This window comes from Petromyzon marinus, chromosome 6, assembly GCF_048934315.1.
Source record: "Petromyzon marinus isolate PM22_M1 ecotype Great Lakes invasive population chromosome 6, UKy_Petmar_22M1.pri1.0, whole genome shotgun sequence".
Lineage (NCBI taxonomy): Eukaryota > Metazoa > Chordata > Hyperoartia > Petromyzontiformes > Petromyzontidae > Petromyzon > Petromyzon marinus.
In genome coordinates, this window is record NC_133672.1 from 22,521,005 (window position 1) to 22,535,284 (window position 14,280).

Genomic DNA, 14,280 nt, shown 5'->3' on the forward strand with positions numbered 1-14,280 from the left:
GTTGGCGTTTTAGGGTTGGTGTTTTAGGGTTTAGTGTTTAAGGGTTGGTCTTTAATAGTTGGCGTTTAAGCGTTGACGTTTAAGGGTTGGGGTTTAAGGGTTGGCGTTTAAGGGTTGGCGTTTTAAAGGGTTGGTGTTTAACGGTTGGCGTTTTAGGGTTGGTGTTTAAAGGTTGGCGTTTAAGGGTTGGCGTTTAAGGGTTGGCGTTAAAGGGTTTGTTTATGGGTTGGCGTTTTAGGGTTGGTGTTTTAGGGTTTAGTGTTTAAGGGTTGGTCTTTAATAGTTGGCGTTTAAGCGTTGACGTTTAAGGGTTGGGGTTTAAGGGTTGGCGTTTAAGGGTTGGCGTTTTAAAGGGTTGGTGTTTAACGGTTGGCGTTTTAGGGTTGGTGTTTAAAGGTTGGTGTTTAAGGGTTGGCGTTTAAGGGTTGGCATTAAGGGTTGGTGTTTAAAGGTTGGCATTAAAGGGTTGGCCTTTAAGGGTTGGTGTTTAAGCGTGTTTATGTTTTGGCGTTTAAGGGTTGGCGTTTAATGGTTGGTGTTTAATGGATGGCGTTTAAGGGTTGGTGTTTAAGGGTTTGGCGTTTAAGGTTTGTCTTTAACGGTTGGTGTTTAAAGGTTGGTGTTTTAAGGTTTGTTTTTAAGGGTTGGCGATTTAGGGTTGGTGTTTAAGGGTTGGCATTTAAGGGTTGGTGTTTAAGGGTTGGTGTTTAAGCGTTTTCGTTTAAGTGTTGGTGCTTAAGAGTTGGTGTTTACAGGTTGGTGTTTAAAGGTTTGGCGTGTAAGTTTGGCCTTTAAGGGTTGACGTTTAAGGTGGGTGTTTAAGGGTTCGCGTTTTATGGTTGGCGTTTTAGGGTTGGTGTTTAAAGGTTGGTGTCTAAGGGTTTGCGTTTAAGGATTGGTGTTTAAGGGTTTGCGTTTAAGGGTTGGCATTTAAAGAGTTAGCGATTAAGGGTTGTTGTTTAAGGTTTGGCGTTTAAGGGTTGGCATTTAAGGGTTGGCGTTTAAGGGTTGGTGCTTAAGAGGTGGTGTTTACAGGTTGGTGTTCAAAGGGTTGGTGCTTAAGAGTTGGTGTTTACAGGTTGGTGTTTAATAGTTTGGCGGGTAAGGTTTGGCCTTTAAGGGTTGGTGTTTAAAGGTTGGTGTTTAAGAGATGGCGTTTAAGGTTTGGTGTTTAAGGGTTGGCGTTTACGGGTTGGCGTTTAAGGGTTAGCTTTAACGGTAGGTGTTTAAAGGTTGGTGTTTTAAGGTTGGTTTTTAAGGGTTGGCGATTTAGGGTTGGTGCTCAATGGTTGGCATTTAAGGGTTGGTGTTTAACCGTCGGTTTGTAAAGGTTGGCTTTCAAGGGTTCGTGTTTAAGGGTTGGTCTTTAAAGAGTTAGCGTTTAAGGTTTTCCGGATGAGGTTTGGTGTTGAAGGATTGGCGTTTAATGGTTGGTGTTTAAGGGTTGGTGTTTAAGGGTTGGTGTTTAAAGGTTGACGTTTTAGGGTTTAAATTTTAGCGTGTTTAGGTTTTGTCGTTTAAGGGTTGTCCTTTAAGGGTTGGTGCTTAAGAGGTTGTGTTTACAGGTTGGTATTTAAGGGTTGGCGTTTAAGGGTTGGTGTTTAAAGGTTGGCGTTTAAGGGTTGGCGTTAAAGGGTTGGCGTTTAACGGTTAGTGTTTAAGGGTTGGCGTTTAAGGGTTGGCGTTTAAAGGTTGACGTTTAAGGGTTGGCGTTTAATGGTTGGTGTTTAAGGGTTGGCGTTTAAGCGTTTTCGTTTAAGTGTTGGTGCTTAAGAGTTGGTGTTTTTAGGTTGGTGTTTAAAGGTTTGGCGTGTAAGTTTGGCCTTCAAGGGGTTGGTGTTTAAGGGTTGGCGTTTAAGGGTTGGCGTTTTAGGGTCGGTGTTTAAAGGTTGGTGTTTAAGGGTTTGCGTTTAAGTATTGGTGTTTAAGGGTTGGCGTTTAAGGGTTGGCATTTGAAGAGTTAGCGATTAAGGGTTGGTGTTTAAGGGTTGGCGTTTAAGGGTTGGCATTTAAGGGTTGGCGTTTAAGGGTTGGTGTTTAAGGGTTGGCGTTAAAGGGTTTGTTTATGGGTTGGCGTTTTAGGGTTGATGTTTTAGGGTTTAGTGTTTAAGGGTTGGTCTTTAATAATTGGCGTTTAAGCGTTGACGTTTAAGGGTTGGGGTTTAAGGGTTGGCGTTTAAGGGTTGGCGTTTTAAAGGGTTGGCGTTTAACGGTTGGCGTTTTAGGGTTGGTGTTTAAAGGTTGGTGTTTAAGGGTTGGCGTTTAAGGGTTGGCATTAAGGGTTGGTGTTTAAAGGTTGGCATTAAAGGGTTGGCCTTTAAGGGTTGGTGTTTAAGCGTGTTTATGTTTTGGCGTTTAAGGGTTGGCGTTTAATGGTTGGTGTTTAATGGATGGCGTTTAAGGGTTGGTGTTTAAGGGTTGGTGTTTAAGCGTTTTCGTTTAAGTGTTGGTGCTTAAGAGTTGGTGTTTACAGGTTGGTGTTTAAAGGTTTGGCGTGTAAGTTTGGCCTTTAAGGGTTGACGTTTAAGGTGGGTGTTTAAGAGTTCGCGTTTTATGGTTGGCGTTTTAGGGTTGGTGTTTAAAGGTTGGTGTTTAAGGGTTTGCGTTTAAGGATTGGTGTTTAAGGGTTTGCGTTTAAGGGTTGGCATTTAAAGAGTTAGCGATTAAGGGTTGTTGTTTAAGGTTTGGCGTTTAAGGGTTGGCATTTAAGGGTTGGCGTTTAAGGGTTGGTGCTTAAGAGGTGGTGTTTACAGGTTGGTGTTTAAAGGGTTGGTGCTTAAGAGTTGGTGTTTACAGGTTGGTGTTTAATAGTTTGGCGGGTAAGGTTTGGCCTTTAAGGGTTGGTGTTTAAAGGTTGGTGTTTAAGAGATGGCGTTTAAGGTTTGGTGTTTAAGGGTTAGCGTTTACGGGTTGGCGTTTAAGGGTTAGCTTTAACGGTAGGTGTTTAAAGGTTGGTGTTTTAAGGTTGGTTTTTAAGGGTTGGCGATTTAGGGTTGGTGCTCAATGGTTGGCATTTAAGGGTTGGTGTTTAACCGTCGGTTTGTAAAGGTTGGCTTTCAAGGGTTCGTGTTTAAGGGTTGGTCTTTAAAAAGTTAGCGTTTAAGGTTTTCCGGATGAGGTTTGGTGTTGAAGGATTGGCATTTAATGGTTGGTGTTTAAGGGTTGGTGTTTAAGGGTTGGTGTTTAAAGGTTGGCGTTTAAGGGTTGGCGTTAAAGGGTTGGCGTTTAACGGTTAGTGTTTAAGGGTTGGCGTTTAAGGGTTGGCGTTTAAGGGTTGGCGTTTAAAGGTTGACGTTTAAGGGTTGGCGTTCAATGGTTGGTGTTTAAGGGTTGGCGTTTAAGCGTTTTCGTTTAAGTGTTGGTGCTTAAGAGTTGGTGTTTTCAGGTTGGTGTTTAAAGGTTTGGCGTGTAAGTTTGGCCTTCAAGGGGTTGGTGTTTAAGGGTTGGCGTTTAAGGGTTGGCGTTTTAGGGTCGGTGTTTAAAGGTTGGTGTTTAAGGGTTTGCGTTTAAGTATTGGTGTTTAAGGGTTGGCGTTTAAGGGTTGGCATTTGAAGAGTTAGCGATTAAGGGTTGGTGTTTAAGGGTTGGCGTTTAAGGGTTGGCATTTAAGGGTTGGCGTTTAAGGGTTGGTGTTTAAGGGTTGGCGTTAAAGGGTTTGTTTATGGGTTGGCGTTTTAGGGTTGGTGTTTTAGGGTTTAGTGTTTAAGGGTTGGTCTTTAATAGTTGGCGTTTAAGCGTTGACGTTTAAGGGTTGGGGTTTAAGGGTTGGCGTTTAAGGGTTGGCGTTTTAAAGGGTTGGCGTTTAAGGGTTGGCGTTTTAGGGTTGATGTTTAAAGGTTGGTGTTTAAGGGTTGGCGTTTAAGGGTTGGCATTAAGGGTTGGTGTTTAAAGGTTGGCATTAAAGGGTTGGCCTTTAAGGGTTGGTGTTTAAGCGTGTTTATGTTTTGGCGTTTATGAGTTGGCGTTTAATGGTTGGTGTTTAATGGATGGCGTTTAAGGGTTGGTGTTTAAGGGTTTGGCGTTTAAGGTTTGTCTTTAACGGTTGGTGTTTAAAGGTTGGTGTTTTAAGGTTTGTTTTTAAGGGTTGGCGATTTAGGGTTGGTGTTTAAGGGTTGGCACTTAAGGGTTGGTGTTTAAGGGTTGGTCTTTAAAGTATTAGCGTTTAAGGTTTGCCGGATGATGGTTGACGTTTAAGGGTTGGCGTTTAATGGTTGGTGTTTAAGGGTTGGTGTTTAAGCGTTTTCGTTTAAGTGTTGGTGCTTGAGAGTTGGTGTTTACAGGTTGGTGTTTCAAGGTTTGGCGTGTAAGTTTGGCCTTTAAGGGTTGACGTTTAAGGTTGGTGTTTAAGGGTTCGCGTTTTAGGGTTGGCGTTTTAGGGTTGGTGTTTAAAGGTTGGTGTTTAAGGGTTTGCGTTTAAGGATTGGTGTTTAAGAGTTTGCGTTTAAGGGTTGGCATTTAAAGAGTTAGCGATTAAGGGTTGTTGTTTAAGGTTTGGCGTTTAAGGGTTGGCATTTAAGGGTTGGCGTTTAAGGGATGGCATTTAAGGGTTGGCGTTTAAGGGTTGGTGTTTAAGGGTTGGCGTTTAAGGGTTGGCGTTTAAGGGTTGGCGTTTAAGGGTTGGCGTTTAAGGGTTGGCGTTTAAGGGTTGGCGTTTAAGGGTTGGCGATTAAGCGTTGGCGTTTCAGTGTTGATGTTTAGGCGTGGGTGTTTAAAGGGTTGGCGTTTAAGGGTTGGCGTTTTAAGGGTTGGCGTTTACGGGATGGCGTTTAAGGTTTGGCGTTTAAGGGTTGGCGTTTAAGGGTTGGTGTTTAGGGGTGGGCGTTTATGGGTTGGCATTCAAACGGTTGGTGTTTACGGCTTGGTGTTTAAGGGTTGACGTTTAAGGGTTGGTGTTTAAGGGTTGGCATTTAAACGTTGGCGTTTAAGGGTTGGCGTTTAAGGGTTGGCGTTTAAGGGTTGGCGTTTAAGGGTTGGCGTTTAAGAGTTGGTGTTTAGGGGTGGGCGTTTATGGGTTGGCGTTCAAACGGTTGGTGTTTAAGGCTTGGTGTTTAAGGGTTGGCGTTAAAGGGTTTGCGTTTACGGGTTGGCGCTTAAGGGTTGGTGTTTAAGGGTTGGTGTTTAAGGGTTGGCATTTAAACGTTGGCATTTAAGGGTTGGCGTTTAAGGGTTGGCGTTTAAGGGTTGGTGTTTAGGGGTGGGCGTTTATGGTTTGGCGTTCAAACGGTTGGTGTTTAAGGCTTGGTGTTTAAGGGTTGGCGCTTAAGGGTTGGTGTTTAAGGGTTGGCGTTTAAGCGTTGACGTTTAAGGGTTGGGGTTTAAGGGTTTGGCGTTTAAGGGTTGGCATTTAAGGGTTGGCGTTTAAGCGTGTTTAGGTTTTGGCGTTTAAGGGTTGGCGTTTAATGGTTGGTGTTTAATGGATGGCGTTTAAGGGTTGGTGTTTAAGGGTTTGGCGTTTAAGGTTTGTCTTTAACGGTTGGTGTTTAAAGGTTGGTGTTTTAAGGTTTGTTTTTAAGGGTTGGCGATTTAGGGTTGGTGTTTAAGGGTTGGCATTTAAGGGTTGGTGTTTAAGGGTTGGTGTTTAAGCGTTTTCGTTTAAGTGTTGGTGCTTAAGAGTTGGTGTTTACAGGTTGCTGTTTAAAGGTTTGGCGTGTAAGTTTGGCCTTTAAGGGTTGACGTTTAAGGTGGGTGTTTAAGGGTTCGCGTTTTATGGTTGGCATTTTAGGGTTGGTGTTTAAAGGTTGGTGTTTAAGGGTTTGCGTTTAAGGATTGGTGTTTAAGGGTTTGCGTTTACGGGTTGGCATTTAAAAAGTTAGCGATTAAGGGTTGTTGTTTAAGGTTTGGCGTTTAAGGGTTGGCATTTAAGGGTTGGCGTTTAAGGGTTGGTGCTTAAGAGGTGGTGTTTACAGGTTGGTGTTTAAAGGGTTGGTGCTTAAGAGTTGGTGTTTACAGGTTGGTGTTGTCCCCATAGTTTCACAGATGTCCCAATAGTTTCACAGATGTCCCAGTAGTTTTACAGATATCCCAATAGGTTAACAGATGTCCCCATAGTTTCCAATATTTTCACAGATGTACCAGTAGTTTCACAGATGTCCCAATAGTTTCACAGATGTCCCAATAGTTTCACATATGTCCCATTAGTTTCACAGATGTCCCAATAGTTTCACATATGTCCCATTAGTTTCACAGATGTCCCCATAGTTTCACAGATGTCCCAATAGTTTCACAGATGTCCCAATAGTTTCACATACGTCCCATTAGTTTCACAGATGTCCCAATAGTTTCACATATGTCCCATTAGTTTCACAGATGTCCCCATAGTTTTACAGATGTCCCAATAGTTTAACAGATGTCCCAGTGGTTTTAGAGATGTCCCAGTAGTTTCACACATGTACCAGTAGTTTCACAGACGCCCCAATAGTTTCACATATGTCCCATTATTTTTACAGATGTCCCCATAGTTTCACAGATGTCCCAATAGTTTCACAGATGTCCCAATACTTTCACATATGTCCCATTAGTTTCACAGATGTCCCAATAGTTTCACATATGTCCCATTAGTTTCACAGATGTCCCCATAGTTTCACAGATGTCCCAATAGTTTCACAAATGTCCCATTAGTTTCACAGATGACCCCATAGTTTCACAGATATTCCAATAGTTTCACAGACGCCCCAATAGTTTCACAAATGTCCCATTAGTTTCACAGATGTCCCCATAGTTTCACAGATGTCCCAATAGTTTCACAGATGTACCAGTAGTTTCGCAGATGTCCCAATAGTTTAACAGATGTCCCAATAGTTTCACCCATGTCCCAATAGTTTCACAGATGTCCCAGGAGTTTAACAGATGTCCCAATAGTTTAACAGATGTCCCAGTTGTTTCACAGATGTCCCAATAGTTTCACAGATGTCCCAATAGTTTCACAGATGTCCCAATAGGTTCACATATGTCCCAGTAGTTTTACAGATGTCCCAGTAGTTTCAAAGATGTCCCAGTAGTTTCACAGACGCCCCAATAGTTTCACATATGTCCCATTAGTTTCACAGATGTCCAAGTAGGTTAACAGATGTCCCCATAGTTTCACAGATGTCCCAATAGTGTCATAGATGTCCCAGTAGTTTTACAGATATCCCAGTAGGTTAACAGATGTCCCCATAGTTTCACAGATGTCCCCATAGTTTCACAGATGTCCCAATAGTTTAACAGATGTCCCAGTAGTTTAACAGATGTCCCAGTAGTTTCACAGATGTCCCAGTAGGTTAACAGATGTCCCCATAGTTTCACAGATGTCCCAATAGTTTCACAGATGTCCCAGTAGTTTTACAGATATCCCAATAGGTTAACAGATGTCCCCATAGTTTCACATAGTTTCACAGATGTACCAGTAGTTTCACAGATGTCCCAATAGTTTCACAGATGTCCCAATAGTTTCACATATGTCCCATTAGTTTCACAGATGTCCCAATAGTTTCACATATGTCCCATTAGTTTCACAGATGTCCCCATAGTTTCACAGATGTCCCAATAGTTTCACAGATGTCCCAATAGTTTCACATACGTCCCATTAGTTTCACAGATGTCCCAATAGTTTCACATATGTCCCATTAGTTTCACAGATGTCCCCATAGTTTCACAGATGTCCCAATAGTTTAACAGATGTCCCAGTGGTTTTAGAGATGTCCCAGTAGTTTCACACATGTACCAGTAGTTTCACAGACGCCCTAATAGTTTCACATATGTCCCATTATTTTTACAGATGTCCCCATAGTTTCACAGATGTCCCAATAGTTTCACAGATGTCCCATTAGTTTCACAGATGTCCCAATAATTTCACAGATGTCCAATAGTTTAACAGATGTCCCAGTAGTTTTACAGATGTCCCAATAGTTTCACCCATGTCCCAATAGTTTCACAGATGTCCCAGGAGTTTAACAGATGTCCCAATAGTTTAACAGATGTCCCAGTTGTTTCACAGATGTCCCATTAGTTTCACAGATGTACCAGTAGTTTCACAGACGCCCCAATAGTTTCACATATGTCCCATTATTTTTACAGATGTCCCCATAGTTTCACAGATGTCCCAATAGTTTCACAGATGTCCCATTAGTTTCACAGATGTCCCATTAGTTTCACAGATGTACCAGTAGTTTCACAGATGTCCCAATAGTTTAACAGATGTCCCAATAGTTTCACCCATGTCCCAGTAGTTTTACAGATATCCCAGTAGGTTAACAGATGTCCACATAGTTTCACAGATGTCCCCATAGTTTCACAGATGTCCCAATAGTTTAACAAATGTCCCAGTAGTTTATCAGATGTCCCAGTAGTTTAACAGATGTCCCAGTAGGTTAACAGATGTCCCCATAGTTTCACAGATGTCCCAATAGTTTCACATATGTCCCAGTAGTTTTACAGATATCCCAATAGGTTAACAGATGTCCCCATAGCTTCACATAGTTTCACAGATGTCCCAATAGTTTCACATATGTCCCATTAGTTTCACAGATGTCCCCATCGTTTCACAGATGTCCCAATAGTTTCACAGATGTCCCAATAGTTTCACATACGTCCCATTAGTTTCACAGATGTCCCAATAGTTTCACATATGTCCCATTAGTTTCACAGATGTCCCCATAGTTTCACAGATGTCCCAATAGTTTAACAGATGTCCCAGTGGTTTTAGAGATGTCCCAGTAGTTTCACACATGTACCAGTAGTTTCACAGACGCCCCAATAGTTTCACATATGTCCCATTATTTTTACAGATGTCCCCATAGTTTCACAGATGTCCCAATAGTTTCACAGATGTCCCATTAGTTTCACAGATGTCCCATTAGTTTCACAGATGTACCAGTAGTTTCACAGATGTCCCAATAGTTTAACAGATGTCCCAATAGTTTCACCCATGTCCCAGTAGTTTTACAGATATCCCAGTAGGTTAACAGATGTCCACATAGTTTCACAGATGTCCCCATAGTTTCACAGATGTCCCAATAGTTTAACAAATGTCCCAGTAGTTTATCAGATGTCCCAGTAGTTTAACAGATGTCCCAGTAGGTTAACAGATGTCCCCATAGTTTCACAGATGTACCAGTAGTTTCACAGATGTCCCAATAGTTTCACAGATGTCCCAATAGTTTCACATATGTCCCATTAGTTTCACAGATGTCCCAATAGTTTCACATATGTCCCATTAGTTTCACAGATGTCCCCATAGTTTCACAGATGTCCCAATAGTTTCACAAATGTCCCATTAGTTTCACAGATGACCCCATAGTTTCACAGATATTCCAATAGTTTCACAGATGCCCCAATAGTTTCACAAATGTCTCATTAGTTTCACAGATGTCCCCATAGTTTCACAGATGTCCCAATAGTTTCACAGATGTACCAGTCGTTTCGCAGATGTCCCAATAGTTTAACAGATGTCCCAATAGTTTCACCCATGTCCCAATAGTTTCACAGATGTCCCAGGAGTTTAACAGATGTCCCAATAGTTTAACAGATGTCCCAGTTGTTTCACAGATGTCCCAATAGTTTCACAGATGTCCCAATAGTTTCACAGACGTCCCAATAGGTTCACATATGTCCCAGTAGTTTTACAGATGTCCCAGTAGTTTCAAAGATGTCCCAGTAGTTTCAAAGACGCCCCAATAGTTTCACATATGTCCCATTAGTTTCACAGATGTCCAAGTAGGTTAACAGATGTCCCCATAGTTTCACAGATGTCCCAATAGTTTCATAGATGTCCCAGTAGTTTTACAGATATCCCAGTAGGTTAACAGATGTCCCCATAGTTTCACAGATGTCCCCATAGTTTCACAGATGTCCCAATAGTTTAACAGATGTCCCAGTAGTTTAACAGATGTCCCAGTAGTTTCACAGATGTCCCAGTAGGTTAACAGATGTCCCCATAGTTTCACAGATGTCCCAATAGTTTCACAGATGTCCCAGTAGTTTTACAGATATCCCAATAGGTTAACAGATGTCCCCATAGTTTCACATAGTTTCACAGATGTACCAGTAGTTTCACAGATGTCCCAATAGTTTCACAGATGTCCCAATAGTTTCACATATGTCCCATTAGTTTCACAGATGTCCCAATAGTTTCACATATGTCCCATTAGTTTCACAGATGTCCCCATAGTTTCACAGATGTCCCAAAAGTTTCACAGATGTCCCAATAGTTTCACATACGTCCCATTAGTTTCACAGATGTCCCAATAGTTTCATATATGTCCCATTAGTTTCACAGATGTCCCCATAGTTTCACAGATGTCCCAATAGTTTAACAGATGTCCCAGTGGTTTTAGAGATGTCCCAGTAGTTTCACACATGTACCAGTAGTTTCACAGACGCCCCAATAGTTTCACATATGTCCCATTATTTTTACAGATGTCCCCATAGTTTCACAGATGTCCCAATAGTTTCACATATGTCCCATTAGTTTCACAGATGTCCCAATAGTTTCACATATGTCCCATTAGTTTCACAGATGTCCCCACAGTTTCACAGATGTCCCAATAGTTTCACAAATGTCCCATTAGTTTCACAGATGACCCCATAGTTTCACAGATATTCCAATAGTTTCACAGACGCCCCAATAGTTTCACAAATGTCCCATTAGTTTCACAGATGTCCCCATAGTTTCACAGATGTCCCAATAGTTTCACAGATGTACCAGTAGTTTCGCAGATGTCCCAATAGTTTAACAGATGTCCCAATAGTTTCACCCATGTCCCAATAGTTTCACAGATGTCCCAGGAGTTTAACAGATGTCCCAATAGTTTAACAGATGTCCCAGTTGTTTCACAGATGTCCCAATAGTTTCACAGATGTCCCAATAGTTTCACAGATGTCCCAATAGGTTCACATATGTCCCAGTAGTTTTACAGATGTCCCAGTAGTTTCAAAGATGTCCCAGTAGTTTCACAGACGCCCCAATAGTTTCACATATGTCCCATTAGTTTCACAGATGTCCAAGTAGGTTAACAGATGTCCCCATAGTTTCACAGATGTCCCAATAGTTTCATAGATGTCCCAGTAGTTTTACAGATATCCCAGTAGGTTAACAGATGTCCCCATAGTTTCACAGATGTCCCCATAGTTTCACAGATGTCCCAATAGTTTAACAGATGTCCCAGTAGTTTAACAGATGTCCCAGTAGTTTCACAGATGTCCCAGTAGGTTAACAGATGTCCCCATAGTTTCACAGATGTCCCAATAGTTTCACAGATGTCCCAGTAGTTTTACAGATATCCCAATAGGTTAACAGATGTCCCCATAGTTTCACGTAGTTTCACAGATGTACCAGTAGTTTCACAGATGTCCCAATAGTTTCACAGATGTCCCAATAGTTTCACAGATGTCCCAATAGTTTCACATATGTCCCATTAGTTTCACAGATGTCCCCATAGTTTCACAGATGTCCCAATAGTTTCACAGATGTCCCAATAGTTTCACATACGTCCCATTAGTTTCACAGATGTCCCAATAGTTTCACATATGTCCCATTAGTTTCACAGATGTCCCCATAGTTTCACAGATGTCCCAATAGTTTAACAGATGTCCCAGTGGTTTTAGAGATGTCCCAGTAGTTTCACACATGTACCAGTAGTTTCACAGACGCCCTAATAGTTTCACATATGTCCCATTATTTTTACAGATGTCCCCATAGTTTCACAGATGTCCCATTAGTTTCACAGATGTCCCATTAGTTTCACAGATGTACCAGTAGTTTCACAGATGTCCCAATAGTTTAACAGATGTCCCAATAGTTTCACCCATGTCCCAGTAGTTTTACAGATATCCCAGTAGGTTAACAGATGTCCCCATAGTTTCACAGATGTCCCCATAGTTTCACAGATGTCCCAATAGTTTAACAGATGTCCCAGTAGTTTAACAGATGTCCCAGTAGTTTCACAGATGTCCCAGTAGGTTAACAGATGTCCCCATAGTTTCACAGATGTCCCAATAGTTTCACAGATGTCCCAGTAGTTTTACAGATATCCCAATAGGTTAACAGATGTCCCCATAGTTTCACGTAGTTTCACAGATGTACCAGTAGTTTCACACATGTACCAGTAGTTTCACAGACGCCCTAATAGTTTCACATATGTCCCATTATTTTTACAGATGTCCCCATAGTTTCACAGATGTCCCATTAGTTTCACAGATGTCCCATTAGTTTCACAGATGTACCAGTAGTTTCACAGATGTCCCAATAGTTTAACAGATGTCCCAATAGTTTCACCCATGTCCCAGTAGTTTTACAGATATCCCAGTAGGTTAACAGATGTCCCCATAGTTTCACAGATGTCCCCATAGTTTCACAGATGTCCCAATAGTTTAACAGATGTCCCAGTAGTTTATCAGATGTCCCAGTAGTTTCACAGATGTCCCAGTAGGTTAACAGATGTCCCCATAGTTTCACAGATGTCCCAATAGTTTCACATATGTCCCAGTAGTTTTACAGATGTCCCCATAGTTTCACAGATGTCCCAATAGTTTCACAGATGTCCCAATAGTTTCACATACGTCCCATTAGTTTCACAGATGTCCCAATAGTTTCACATATGTCCCATTAGTTTCACAGATGTCCCCATAGTTTCACAGATGTCCCAATAGTTTAACAGATGTCCCAGTGGTTTTAGAGATGTCCCAGTAGTTTCACACATGTACCAGTAGTTTCACAGACGCCCCAATAGTTTCACATATGTCCCATTATTTTTACAGATGTCCCCATAGTTTCACAGATGTCCCAATAGTTTCACAGATGTCCCAATACTTTCACATATGTCCCATTAGTTTCACAGATGTCCCAATAGTTTCACATATGTCCCATTAGTTTCACAGATGTCCCCATAGTTTCACAGATGTCCCAATAGTTTCACAAATGTCCCATTAGTTTCACAGATGACCCCATAGTTTCACAGATATTCCAATAGTTTCACAGACGCCCCAATAGTTTCACAAATGTCCCATTAGTTTCACAGATGTCCCCATAGTTTCACAGATGTCCCAATAGTTTCACAGATGTACCAGTAGTTTCGCAGATGTCCCAATAGTTTAACAGATGTCCCAATAGTTTCACCCATGTCCCAATAGTTTCACAGATGTCCCAGGAGTTTAACAGATGTCCCAATAGTTTAACAGATGTCCCAGTTGTTTCACAGATGTCCCAATAGTTTCACAGATGTCCCAATAGTTTCACAGATGTCCCAATAGGTTCACATATGTCCCAGTAGTTTTACAGATGTCCCAGTAGTTTCAAAGATGTCCCAGTAGTTTCACAGACGCCCCAATAGTTTCACATATGTCCCATTAGTTTCACAGATGTCCAAGTAGGTTAACAGATGTCCCCATAGTTTCACAGATGTCCCAATAGTGTCATAGATGTCCCAGTAGTTTTACAGATATCCCAGTAGGTTAACAGATGTCCCCATAGTTTCACAGATGTCCCCATAGTTTCACAGATGTCCCAATAGTTTAACAGATGTCCCAGTAGTTTAACAGATGTCCCAGTAGTTTCACAGATGTCCCAGTAGGTTAACAGATGTCCCCATAGTTTCACAGATGTCCCAATAGTTTCACAGATGTCCCAGTAGTTTTACAGATATCCCAATAGGTTAACAGATGTCCCCATAGTTTCACATAGTTTCACAGATGTACCAGTAGTTTCACAGATGTCCCAATAGTTTCACAGATGTCCCAATAGTTTCACATATGTCCCATTAGTTTCACAGATGTCCCAATAGTTTCACATATGTCCCATTAGTTTCACAGATGTCCCCATAGTTTCACAGATGTCCCAATAGTTTCACAGATGTCCCAATAGTTTCACATACGTCCCATTAGTTTCACAGATGTCCCAATAGTTTCACATATGTCCCATTAGTTTCACAGATGTCCCCATAGTTTCACAGATGTCCCAATAGTTTAACAGATGTCCCAGTGGTTTTAGAGATGTCCCAGTAGTTTCACACATGTACCAGTAGTTTCACAGACGCCCTAATAGTTTCACATATGTCCCATTATTTTTACAGATGTCCCCATAGTTTCACAGATGTCCCAATAGTTTCACAGATGTCCCATTAGTTTCACAGATGTCCCAATAATTTCACAGATGTCCAATAGTTTAACAGATGTCCCAGTAGTTTTACAGATGTCCCAATAGTTTCACCCATGTCCCAATAGTTTCACAGATGTCCCAGGAGTTTAACAGATGTCCCAATAGTTTAACAGATGTCCCAGTTGTTTCACAGATGTCCCATTAGTTTC